Genomic DNA, 14551 nt, shown 5'->3' with positions numbered 1-14551 from the left:
GCTATGCATTTCATAAAAACATTGTAAAAGATGCAATTGTGGGACCGGCGGGGTTTTTCTTCCGGCGAAGTCGAAATCAGCTTCCCACATTGGAGTGGTGGCCCTGCAAAAACAGACAACAGAAACACGCAGGGCGTACCTGAGGCGGCCATTGAAGGAGCTGTGCTTGCCGGAGAGGAGGTTTCCTTCAACTTAGCCGGTATGCAGCCACCAAGAGCGCAGGCCTCCGAATGCTACCGGTAAGTCGACCTTTTCCCCCTCTTGTAATTTCTGTATTGCGCCTCTTGAAAAGGGTTGCTCATGAGACCCTTTTATAAACACAAAAGGGGAACGATTGAGTAACCGTTCCCTCTGATTTCAGGTTTAACGGAAGGAACACATTCATGTGGGGAAGCGTTACCCACATCGTGGGTAACCACCACCAACGTGGTGGTTTAACCCAACATTCTCCCACTTGTTCTGACGATAAACCCTTTAATCAGAAAACCTTATGGGAATAACTTGATGAATAGAATGACCTTTATATTCTATTCTAAAGGTCCTTAGTTGAATCTCTAATCCTTATGAGATTAACAACAACCATAATGAGAATCAAAAGACTGAAAGTGATCACTTTATTTATATGCATATGTCAAAAAGAGTTTAACAATCCCATCCTCATTACATGTTCGGAATATAATCCCGGTGCTAGCTCTTTAGTAAGAGGATCAGCGATCATCTCTTTGGTACCAATATTGACAATATGCACTAAATGATTCTCCGTCCTTTCTTTAACAACAAAATACTTCAATTCCATATGCTTGCATTACGTAGTACTTTTGTTGTTCTTTGAAAAGGACACCGCAACTTTATTATCACAGTAGACCTTCAGTGGCTTCCCAATGGAATCGACCACCATTAACTGTGATATGAAGTTCTTTAACCATATAGCCTGCGAAGTAGTCTCGTACAATGCAATGAATTCTGCCTCCATGGTGTGGGCAGCAGTGGTCGTCTGCTTTCCACTCCTCCAAGAGATCGCTCCCCCAGCAAGTAAGAAGACGTACCCAGTAGTAGACTTTCTACTATCAAGGCATCCTCCTAAATCCGCATCTGAGTAGCCAATGACCTCGAGGTGATCAACTTTATGATACGTTAACATATAGTCTTTTGTCCCTTGCAAGTACCACAAGACTTTCTTGGCAGGCTTCCAATGGGGTAAACCTGGATTAGACTGAAATCTGCCAAGTACCCCTACTGCAAAAGAAATATCTGGTCGAGAACATGTCTGCGCATACTGCAAGCTGCCAACAACTGATGCATATGGATAAGCACTCATCTGTGCTTTGTCAATATCGTTCTGTGGACAATCCTTTACGCTCAGCTTGTCACCTTTTGATATGGGTGTAGAAGTAAGAGAACAATTCTCCATCCCATATCGCTTTAACACCTTTTCTATATAGGATCTTTGGGAGAGGTCTAGAAACCCTTTTGCTCGGTCTCGACGAATCTCAATGCCAAGAACATAAGCAGCCTCACCCATATCTTTCATATCAAAATGTGATGCAAGAAACTGTTTTGTCTCTGAAAGTAACTTCATATCGTTGGTTGCAAGTAAGATGTCATCCACATACAACATCAATATAATGAACTTACTCCCACTTTCCTTAAGGTATATACATTGATCAATAATGTTTTTTGTAAACCCGAAAGTCACAATGACTTGGGAAAATTTAATATACCATTGTCGGGAGGCCTGTTTAAGTCCATATATTGATTTGTTAAGCTTACAAACCAAACGATCATTTTCAGAGAAACCAAGAGGTTGTTCCATGTATACCTCTTCATTCAGATCCCCGTTGAGGAACACTGTTTTCACATCCATCTGATGTAGCTCTAAGTCATAATGAGCTACGAGGGCCAGAATAATCCTCATTGACTCCTTAGTTGAGACAGGAGAAAATGTCTCATTATAGTCAATGCCCTCCATCTGGGTGAATCCTTTAGCAACCAATCTTGCTTTATGTCTCTCTATGTTACCTTTGGAGTCTTTCTTGGTCTTAAAGACCCATTTACACCCTATGGGCTTTACTCCTTTAGGTAGCGTGACAAGATTCCACACTTGATTTTTAGCCATAGAGTCTAACTCTTCTTTCATGGCTTCAATCCAGTGCAAAGATTGTTTGCTTTCAACAGCTTCCATAAAAGTCAACGGGTCATCATCCACATCTATAAAATTATCAGGCTCCTGAAGGTACACTACATAATCAGGATGTATGACAGATCACCTAATCCTTGTGGATCTCCAAACAGGTCGTTCCTCAGGCTCAGATGAAACCTGATCATCCTGCTCGTGCTCTTCCGCATTGTCCACAATAGGTTCACTTTGGATTTGTGCATTAACAATCGCATGATCAACGACACCATCATTAGGAATAACAATGTGGTATCTTTCAATGTTTTCCTTAACAGGTGATGAAACTGGATCCTGTATTTCCTCAAAACCAATGCTTTGAAGTGCACTTAATCCTACTGAACCATCTTCTAGGAATTTAGCCTTATCCGTTTCAACAATCTGTGGTGAGTGAGATGGGCAATAAAATATGTACCCTTTTGATCTTTCTGGATAACCAATGAAATATCCACTAGTTGTTCTTGGATCAAAGGCTTTAATGTGGGGGTTATACAGTTTAGCCTCTGCAGGACATCCCCATATGTGCATATAAGACAGTGATGATTTCCTACCTGTCCACAGCTCGTAAGGAGTTTTAGGCACAAATTTCGTAGGAACCTTATTCAAAATATGCACAGCTGTCCTTAAGGCTTCACCCCACAACTTTATGGGAAGTGTTGAATAGTTCAACATAGCCCTGACCATTTCTTTAAGCATACGATTTCTCCTTTCAGCTACACCATTCTGATAGGCACTACCAGGCATGGTATATTGAGGCACAATGCCTTCCTCTTTAAGAAATCGCGCTAATGGTCCTTTCCTTTGCCCCATCTCAGTAAATCTACCATAATATTCGCCACCTCTATCAGACCTGACTATTTTAATAACCTTATCGGTTTGTTTCTCTACTTCTTTCTTAAATTCCTTAAACATCTGAAAAACATCAGATTTTTCGAAAATCAAGTAGAGATACATATACCGAGAATAGTCATCAATAAAGGTGACGAAATATTTTTCGCCTGTGTAACAGGGAGAAAATGGTCCACATACATCCGTATGGACTATTTCTAATATCTCACTACTACGTTTGACACCCTCTTTATATGTGTTTGTATGTTTAGCCTTTATGCAATCAACACATGGGTCATTGTCAGTAAAATCTAGAGATTGCAAGATCCCTTCATTTACCAGTCTCTTTATTCTCTTTTCAGAGATATGACCCAACCTTCGATGCCAAAGCATGTAAGATTTATTATCTGTCATGCTACGTTTATTTCCAACCAATGCGCATTCAGAAGTCAAAGACTCCTGAGTTTGGATTTTCACATTCAATCTATATAAACCATCATAAACAGATGCAGAACCAATTTCAATTGAATTTCTGAATATGAACAATTTGGAATTTTCAAACTTAAAATAATATCCAAATTTATCCAACTTTGAAATTGAAATTAAGTTTCTACTATACGATGGAATATAAAAGACATCATGAAGATCTAAAACTACGCCCGTATCCAGAGTAATCCTGCAGGTTCCAACACCCTTCACATGTGAACACATCTTGTTTCCCGAATAGATGCTTTTCTCATGCATTGTTGGTTCCCTTCTGCTCATGAACAGCTGTAGACAGTTGAAAATATGAATAGTAGCACCAGAATCAATCCACCAGCTATTTTCAGGAATTTATAATAAATTACATTCATGAGAAACAAATGACAAATTACCTCTATTTTCCAACCACTTCTTGTACTTTATGCAATCTGCCTTTATTTGTCCCTTCTTCTTGCAAAAGAAGCACTTTATGTGAGCAGAGTTGGACTGCTTATCTTGGGATGACTTATCCCCAGTTGGCTTCTTCCTAGCATTTCTCTTAAATGCATTCTTCCTTGGTCCTACCTTGGACGTATGAGAAGCCATATGTGCACTTTGCACATTCTCACCTTTCATTCTCTCTTCTTCTTCAACACACTTGGACATGAGTTCATTAAATGTCCATTCATCATTATGTGTGTTGTACGAGATTTTGAAAGGTCTGTATTCCAAGGGTAAGGATGTTAGGACTAAATGCACTAGGAAAGAATCAGAGATGGTGAGCTTCATGTCATTCAGCTGAGACGCTATGTTTCTCATCTCCAAAATATGCTGGCGAATGTTTCCCTCTCTAGTATATTTCATAGATATCGGTTTTGACATCAGGGTACTGAATCTGGCCTTGTTTGAACTCACAAATTGTGCCTCAATGGCATTCATGAATTTCCTCACTGTTCTGCATTGTGGGATAGCACTTCGAATATTCTTAGCTACTTTAGATTGCAAAAGCAACAAGCTAAGTCTATTCGAGCGCTCCCACTTCTCAAAAGCAATCTTTTGATCAGCAGTACTCTGATCAGTGAGGGCAGCGGGTTCATCTATCCTTAGGGCCAGATCTAGATCCATATACCCTAATGCAAATAAAACGGTTTCTTTCCAATCACTAAAATTAGATCCATCTAGAAAAGGTATTGAGCTAGAGCCATCTAAAATCACAAAACTAGAAACTGCATGACAAAAGACACGTATCAGGAAGCATTCATATGAGACTAAAACTTTAGTGGAAAAAGCAAAATAATAAAGGCCCTTGATATGCTTCTTTCCAAGCGAGTGAAGGGGGTCATCAGAGTCCTACTTTGATAAGAGCACCGACACGCGAAACCACTTCGCCTACCGACCATATTCGATAAAACTAAGGTTCTTGTGAAGATAGACCATCAACACAAGGTACCTTTGGATACACATGTGTGATGTATCTCGACACATTTACCTTATTCTGCCCTACTTAAATTCCAAACACGATAAAACTACCTTTGGGTCGTCTATCGTTTCATGAATATAAGTACAATGTGCATATCGGCTTAGGAACTGTATGATAGTATAAAATTCATTTATGACTCACGTGTATTCAGTCACTTAAGTGACATGAAAACACTGATTCATCTAACTATCCTTAATGCTAATATGCAAAATTATATCTTAAAATGGTACGTAAACCGAATGGACCAGACATATGACTCTTGAAATGGTTCCTAAACTGAATGAACCAGTCATATGTATCACGAACCGGTCTTAAAGCACTATGAACCGGTCTGAAACAGCCCCGAACCGGTCATCCAAGGGTCCGAACTGGTTCTGAACCTTATGAACTGGGTCAAATATGAACAAAAGTTCATTAAAACCCTATAACCGTATGCCAAAACCCCTGTATTTTCTTATATTTAAGAAAACAAGGTCTTAGCATCTCGGAACCGGTGAGAAACTGGAAGGAACCGGCCAAAACCGGCTCCGAACCGGTCCCGGAAGGGGACTGAATCAGTCCCTGATCCGGTTCAGGCCAAATAGTGCCTGGACCCTTCTGGATTCGGGTCAGACCCGACTGCTAACTGGATCCGGGTCAGACCCGGGGTTATCCGGATCCAGGTCGGACCTGATTACAACTGGATCCGGGTCAGACCCGGTACTGACCGGATCCGGGTCAGACCCGATACTGACCGGATCCGGGTCAGACCCGGTACTACTGGATCCGGGTCAGACCCAATAAAGACCGGATCCGGGTCGGACCTGGTATTACTGGATCCGGGTCAGACCCGGTAAAGACCGGATCCGGGTCGGACCCGGTTGTAATCGAATCCGGGTTGGACCCGGTACAAAACGGATCCGGGTCTAACCCGACTCGGATTGGATCCGGGTCAAACCCGGTAATGACCGGATACGGGTCAGACCCGGTAACCGCTGGATCCAGGTCTGACCCGGGGTTTACCTTATCCGGGTCGGACCCGAGCGGGTCCCCACCCGAATCCCTGATCCGATCCGGGTCACCTTATGGATCGGATTCGGGTGGGCGGGTCCGGTTCAAAAAATGAACCCGACCCGAAAAACAAAACAAAAATGATAAGATCGAATTAGGGTTCAGAAAACCCTAATTCGACCCTTTTCATTTGTTGCAGGGTGTTGCCGCCGCCTGCCGGCAACCAACGTCGGCGCCTGCCGGCGATCAATGCTGCCGTCCGTCGGCGACCGCCGCCGCCATCCGCCGGCGACCAACGCCGCCATCTGATGGCGCCCTTCTCCGACGAAAGCATCCATCCGCCGGCCAAAAACCGATGCCGCAAAAGATTTCAGAAATCCGGCGACTCAAAAAATCGCCGGCGACAGCTCCCGCAGCCTCCTAATGGCGGATGAAGAAGAAGATGCCGGCGGGATCCTCGCCGATAGAAAAAAAAACCCTAAAAAACAGAGATAAGTATTTATTATTATTATTATTATACTGTCGCCCAACGGCGACAGTCGCTGGTGCCGGCGACAGGCGCCGGTGACCAGCAGCAGGGTCACCCCACGGTGACCTGCGTTTCTGGTCAAAACCAGAGCACACCCCGCGGCGGAAGCGGGGTGTGGGCCCATAACCCAATGTGGGACCGGCGGGGTTTTTCTTCCGACGAAGTCGAAATCGGCTTCCCACATCGGAGTGGTGGCCCTGCAAAAACAGACAACAGAAACACGCAGGGCGTACCTGAGGCGGCCATTGAAGAAGCTGTGCTTGTCGGAGAGGAGGTTTCCTTCAACTTAGCCGGTATGCAGCCACCAAGAGCGCAGGCCTCCGAATGCTACCGGTAAGTCGACCTTTTTCCCCTCTTGTAATTTCTGTATTGCGCCTCTTGAAAAGGGTTGCTCATGAGACCCTTTTATAAACACAAAATGGGAACGGTTGAGTAACCGTTCCCTCTGATTTCAGGTTTAACGGAAGGAACACATTCATGTGGGGAAGCGTTACCCACATCGTGGGTAACCACCACCAACATGGTGGTTTAACCCAACAACAATTTCACTACAAAATCAATCATGGAAGAGTTGTACCATAGTTGAAAGTAATTGCTTATATAAAAAAGGAAACCAAACAAAAGAAAACACAAAATGCATACCACGATGCTAAAATCTGTCCTATACATGTCAATGAGACGATAAGCAAAACACAACTATATCACTACCATTTACCATATAATTTGCTCTAAAAAGCCTTTTTTAGAAGTCGATCAAATCTTGTTCATAGATACCACAAGGTAAAATGCAAACCAATCGTTAGCTTTAGATTTTGTTAAAAACCCCAAGGTAAAATCGACCAAACCATCCAACAGAGTAATATAAGAACACCTAATACTCAACCTTTTGGGACATATGGTCAACTCCAAAACCCTTCCGTTCTTGTCTTTCCTTGTTAATGTTCATGACCGTATCATCCAATCTTGTATAGTTGATCATCCACATTGTCATTTTTCATCGAGTTGGACTGAAGGAAGCCATGAGATCGGTTGCAGGTTATAGAGAGAGAGAGAGAGAGAGAGAGAGAGGCAGATAAAGTGTTAGGAACCTAAAACTATTTTGTATTGTGTATTGGACGTCCAAGTCTGTAGGTTAATTGAGGTGATGTCTGAACAAAGAGTCTTTATTGCAAAAAGTGATTATAGTTTTGTTGAGTGCTAATGGAAGTTCACCTTATTTAAAGATGATGGAAGTAGCTTCCCTCTCCTCGAAGATGCAAGAGGGGCATTGGTGCAGCAAAATATTTTGTTTAAGAAAAGTTTTAAAAATTACATAGATGTTTGTTGAGTTTCAGTGCCATTTTTTTAATTTTCAAGACATTTGTAACAATGTCCCCTGTCACACAAGAAAGATTAGGAAAATCATAACAAAGTTACTAAAATAAAATTATAGAACATATTGAAAATTATAGAGGAAGAGAGAGATTAGGAAAACTTATCTGTCGTGGGGATGTTAGAGAGAGAGACTAGGTAAATCCTACCAAAATTATGAACTATATTAAAAGTTACCTAAAGTTAAATATAGATAATTTTAGAGTAACCACAAAAGAGATTGAGATAGCTAAATTAGAGAAATTATAGGTATTTTTAAAATTTACCAAATTCCAAAACCCATTAAGCCTGAGATTGATTAGGCTCCTTCATCCTATTTATTAAAAGGTCATACCCAATGTTATTAAAAATGTGCCTTGAAGGACAAAAGGTAGACCTCGCCTTGAGGCGAGGCCCTCTGAGCCTCAAGGCACCAGGCTGAGGCGTGAGGCAAGAAGAAGAAGAAGAAGATCTATTACTTTTTAGTACTTATTTGAGATTTTCTATTGCAAGAAGAAGATTAAGAAGAAATTCTATTACTTTTTAGTACTTATTTGAGATATTTTATTGCTTATTGGTTGATATTTTTCAATTATATAATTAGTTTTCCAGTTATTTAATCAATTTCTTAGTTACTTTTATATGTTAATCTCATATTTTTTAGTACTTATTTCTTAGTTATGTAATTAGTTTCTTAGAAATGTTTCCCAAGTAAGTAGGGTCTTCATTTCTTTAAAACCAACACAATGGCAAGAAATTTCTTCTCATAAGTAGAAAGGCCTTTGCTTTTACCCGAAAGAGTTTTACTTAAGTATGCCAATGGATGTCTCTCTTGCATTAGGATGGCTCCAATCCCAATGTCACAAGCATCAACCTCTAGGATAAATACTTTATCAAAGTTGAGCAAAGCAAGAATTGGTGCCTCTACCATAGCTTGCTTAAGCTTTTCGAAGGTTTGCTCGGCCTTACTATTCCATCCCCAAGAATTCTTTTTCAATAATGTCGTAAGAGGTTAGGTAATTATGTCATAGTGATGAATAAAACGGCGATAGTATCTCGTATGACCCAAGAACCCTCTCAAGGCTTTGATGGTGTGCTGAGTAAGCGAATTAGACATGACTTTAATCTTGTTCAGATTGACACTCACTCCTTGGATTTCTACTATATGTCTAAGATAAGACACACTCTCTTGTTCAAAGCTACATTTACTTCGCTTAGTAAAGAAAGTATGTTTCATTAATATATTTATCACAATTTCTACATGCTTGAGATGATTCGTCTAATTAGAACTATAGACTAATATGTCATAAAAAAATACCAACATAAACTTTCTCAACATATGCCTAAATATGTCATTCATCATTCTTTGGAAGGTGGACGTCGCATTGGTCAACCCAAATGGCATAACCAAGAATTAATAGTGACAATCATGTGTGTGAAATATGATCTTCTCTATGTCTTCCTTAGCCATTCGAATTTGGTAATATCCATCCCTTAAATCAAGCTTGGCATCAAACAACTCATCAATTACCGAAATTGGATGTTTGTCCTTAAATGTCACCTCATTCAATGCCCTATAATCAATGCAAAACCGCCATGGGTTATCCTTCTTGCATACAAGAAGAACCGACAAAGAGTAGGCACTTGAACTTGGCCGAATGATGCCACTTACAAGCATCTCTTGCACTAACTTTTCAATTTCACTTTTTTGTTCAAAAGCATACCAATATAATTTTACATTAATCGATCTTTGCCCCAGAATAAAAGGTATGTGATGGTCTTGAGTGCATGAAGGAGGTAACCCCTTGGGTTCTCCAAAAATATCCCCATATGACTCAAACAAATCACTCATGTCCGGTGGAACAATGTCTTCTAACTTGGACTTCTCTTTTGGTGCTATAGGCTGCACCACACATAAGAAAGCCACGTGAGTAGCCTAGAAAATTTTAATTGCACTGCCCAACAAAATCCACTGTTTGCATCATGTGTTGTTGTCTCGAGCATGGTGTTCATCTGTTCACCCACATAAGTGGTTCCGCGTGCGTTGCGCATCAACACGTTGTGCACATCACTCGCATAGTCTTGCGCAGAACAATACCTGTGCGCATCGCACGCCATCGCACCTTGTGTATTACAGGATGCCGCGTGCATGCATTATTGCCTAACGCATTGCATGCATATGCACATTGCTGCTTGGTGCATCATGTGCAGGTGCGCAACACCATATTGTATTAACATTGGTTGTGTCATGCACTAAGGCATTTGTCGGGTCATCATTCATCATTTGTACATAGTGTCACAAGCCTTGCACATCACGTGCTTGACTTCCGGAAGGCCCTGCTACAGGATCGCATTCACCAACAGGTTGGGTATCGAATATGCGCATATCCGAGAGGATCTCCTATTGCTACATTTGCTTTCCAACTACACGAAAATGCAGCTTCATTTTCGCCATCATCTCGAAGAAATTTTGCTGTAACATTGTGATTTTGCTATCGAACTGCTCCAATTTGCTTTCAACGGTCAACGTTCTCATCGAAGTGTTCTTCCATTTGTTGTTAAAAATGCTCCAATACGATCTCCTTGAGTAGTGTCGCTTTCAGTAGCATGGCTCTGATACCAATTATTGCAGCGCTCCTAGAGTAGATCAAACCGCTGAGGCTTCACCACTAACTAATTATAGTCATTAGCACTCTAGTGCAATTTTGCACACAGGCGTGCACTGGATTTCGTCCGTCAATGGTGCACGTAGGCACACTACCGAACTTGCACACGCAGGTGTGTTTAAGCTTTGTTGTGCATGCAATTGCACTGCAGATCTCGTGCATGCAGGCACACTGAAATCATGTGCACACAACGCACAGAGGTTCACGCACATGCACGCACATTGAACTTCAAGGCGCTCATAGGTGAGTATAGGTTGTGGTGCTTGCGAGTGTGCACAGAGCTCGCTGAGGCTGCTATATTAGGCGTGCTTGTTCACCTATCTTGCACACAGATGTAGCGTTTGTTGTGATCCGAACCTATCGACAATGCGCTTCCTATGATAAGATCAAGTCTTGTAGAGGTGAATTGACTTATCCAAATTTACTTAGGAAACACAGGATGTTAATGCACTTAGCTGAAGGCCTATTATCAGTGATATGAGTTGATGCTCAAGGTCACTGTGAACTTACACAATGTCTTCAAGACTAGCATTGCACTTGGTCTTCCGCTTTGTGATTTCGAATGTGCGATCTATGGCTTGAGCCTGCAAATACGAGTGCAATATACTGAAGTATTGGAATATTAAGCATAGATGGAGAGCAAGGGAATGCACTCAGTTGTCATCACTCTTACGATAATCAAGAGCTTAAGGTGAGCTCTTAGATGCGTTAAATGCCAATATGTGATAGGATAGCTGACATCCATGCTTTCGGTCTTGTGCTATGAATGTGTGAAGAGAGAATGAAGAGGAAGAGGATGTGAATGAAATCCTCACAAGCATCCGAAGATATCTTATGAAGCCTATTTCTCGATCACAAGGTAGATCTCCTCAATTGGAGCCCAAAAGTAATCACTTTATTTCTCAAATCAAAATCTTCAAGTCCATAATCCTCGCTATTATAAAAACTACATATTTATAGTGTTGACTTGAACTTTGGCGCCAAGCCTTGGGCGGCCCATGATTCAAACTTGTATGATGTCATACCATAGCCTATTGTTGAGACCACTCTACCATACTCAAATCTGGTGTTGTCCACCCTGTACCGCACCCAAGCTCACTCGGTTGGCTGACTGACCCATTGTGCGCATTACTAACTCCGCAACTGTGCTGGCCCGCTGTTGATCACTCGGCATTCTGCTCATTTGCCTATCCTGCCATTACCTCGGTCCCCTGTGTTGTGATGTGACTGAAAGTCCCCCTTGCATTAGCCACGAGTTCAGTAGGGTTCGCAACACATGAGTCTATTAGATGCCTTAAACGGCCATCTTTAACGTGACCTTCATCATGCCACCTCATTTAGGAAGCAACCTTCACTGACATAAACAATCTCTATAGCCTTGAAATCAAAGAAAAATATCGCAAAGACTTTGCAGGCACATTGGTAACTTTCTTGTAACGTGTCTCATCACCTTCACTCTCTTTCCATTTTGAAGTTTCATAGTGTGCACATTTATCTTTTTCTTTGTCCTCTTTCTAATTTAACATACAATGTTTAGGACATGCATCTATTTTTTCATAACTTAATCCAAGTTTTTTAATGTTTTTCTTTATCTTGTAATAATTCATTGGTAATTGTATATCAACCGAAAAAACTTCATGTAATAACTCCATCAACATATCAAAGGACTTATTACTTCATCTGTTTATACATTTCAGATGAAACAAATTCACGATAAATGATAGTTTTATAAACTTAGAGCATCCAGGGTATAATTCTTGTGTGTTATCATCTAGCAACCTAAAATATGCATCGCCCTATGAACTTTCACCAGAATTTATGTCATCTACATGATCACCGATTGTTGGATTTGAATGTACCACAAATGCATCTGCTATCAATTTGTCCATATCATCTAACATTTTAGTTGGCAAATTACTTGCTCGTGGTTTCATAGGTTCACCATGAAAATGCCAGTTCTCATAGCTTTCTAAAAACTCGTTGCATATTATATGATCGAACACATCTGAAACGGGTTACCATAAGAGGTTAACACACGTTTGACATGGGCACTTAATCTTTCCTTCCCACACTACATTATTGTGTTGAGTTGTATCTAAGAAATTCTTAACTCTATTCAAATAGTGATTAAGGTCGCTCATGTGAAATGAAGGTTATCAAAGATAAGTCATAATCAACCATTGCATCCAAATTCAATCTTAACTTGCATATAAGGCAACTAAAAAAAAATACTTAAAATTATCTTTTAATTTGGATTCAACTTCTGTCATCCACACACTTCTTTAAATATGTGCAAGTTCAAAGATTATTGTTTAACTAGATATTGTGTATAAAATATTAAACTACTATATAAATGTATTCACTAGATTTGAAAAAAAAACTCCTAAAATCTCTAAACTACTATATACATATATACATTTAGCATGCATTTAATAAAACCTCCAAAATCTACATCATATATAAAAAATATTTATCATATATTCAATAAATAAACTAAAGAATAGATAATTAATATGTAAAATCCCTAAAATTTAAGTCATATATGAAAAAATTTATTTATTATTTATTCAATAAATAAATCATAAAATAAGTAATTAATATATAAAACCCCTAAAATCTAAGTCATATATAAAAATATATATATTTATCATGTATCCAATAAATAAATCATAAAATAGGCAATTAATATGTAAAACTCTTAACATCTAAGTCATATATGAAAAAAACCATATTTAGTATGCATTCAATAAATAAATCATAAATAGGTAATTAATATGTAAAACCCCTAAAATCTAAATCATATATAAAAAAAATATTTAGCCTGCATTCAATTAATAAATTACAAAATAGCCAATTAATATGTAAAATACCTGAAATCTAAGTTATATATGAAAAAATATATTTTTAGCATATATTTAATAAATAAATTATAAAATAGTCAATTTATATGTAAAACATCTAAAATCTAAGTTATATATAAAAAAACTATATTTCACGGGTATTCAATAAATAAATTATAAAGTAAGCAATTAATATGTAAAACCCTTAAAATCTAAATTATGTATGAAAAAATATATTTAGCATGCATTCAATAAATAAATCATAAAATAAAATATAATATGTAAAACCCTTAAAATTTATATGAAAAGAAAACACATTTACCTTGTCAGTGAACACAACATGAGAAAGACAGATATGGTGAACCTTAGTGAGGGAGATAGAGAGGGGGACAAGAGAGAGAGAGGAGAGAGAGAGGCTAGGGGCCACAGAGAGAGGGGTAAGAGACAGGGTAGGGGCAAGAGAGAGAGAGAGAGAGGAGGTTGGGCGAGAGAGGGGCTGGGTGAGAGAGAGGGGGCAGGAGAGAGCGAGAGAGAACAGAAGGTTCGAGAGACGTGGGAAGGTTGCGAACCTTTTTTTTATGTTTGATGAAGCCTTTTCTGGCATGAAATTTTTTTGCGCCTATAAACGATCATCTTTACTGGTGCAAGAATATTTTGGTCGAGTAAAGGTATTAACTTTACTGGCGCAATCATATTACGCACCAATAAAGGTGTTATACTGGTGCGATGTATTGTGCCAGTATAACACAACTCTACACTAGCACGAGCATATTTGGCACAAGTAAAGGTTCTGTGCTAATATTAGGCACACTAATAAAGAGGTAATTTCTTGTAGTTAATTTACTGCGATGTTCACATGGTGCAATCTTTTCACATGGGTGGGAGATCCAGCCGATGCCAAAGCAAATGATCCTTCTGCTGCTGCATTGCCGGAGGTCGATTATTCAAATAGTCTACGGTCTGATATGAGTCCAGACTGGACTCCCCCTTGTTCCGTATATAATTTTATTTTAATAAACCGGTAGGTGTCTGCTTAACCCCAGCTTTCTTCATTCAAAAAAAATTTACTGCTGAGTTGTATTCCTCCCTGCTCTTCCAGAAATAAACCTGACTAATCCTAACTCAATGGGTCGGGAAATAAAAATCCTGTTTTCTCATCTCCCACCTCAACTACCTGCTCCCCCAACTCCCAAACATAGCCCCGAAAACACGCTTCAGATCAGACGAGAATTG

The 14551-nt window shown here is 39.7% G+C and overlaps 1 protein-coding gene across 1 annotated transcript in view; it reads left to right on the top strand.

Moving 5' to 3' along the window:
- LOC149815466 (protein RER1B-like) overlaps positions 1-14398 on the top strand; it is a 47069-nt gene extending 32671 nt beyond the window's left edge. Inside the window, exon 4 of the transcript XR_016428104.1 lies at positions 14154-14398. The gene's annotated coding sequence lies outside the window, so the exon portion shown is untranslated. The remainder of the gene's footprint in view (positions 1-14153) is intronic.
- The last annotated feature ends 153 nt before the right edge of the window (positions 14399-14551 follow it).

The sequence above is a fragment of the Nuphar pumila genome, chromosome 15, assembly GCF_984573655.1.
Source record: "Nuphar pumila chromosome 15, dmNupPumi1.hap1.1, whole genome shotgun sequence".
NCBI classification, from domain to species: domain Eukaryota; kingdom Viridiplantae; phylum Streptophyta; class Magnoliopsida; order Nymphaeales; family Nymphaeaceae; genus Nuphar; species Nuphar pumila.
This window is presented reverse-complemented; position numbering and strand designations above follow the sequence as displayed.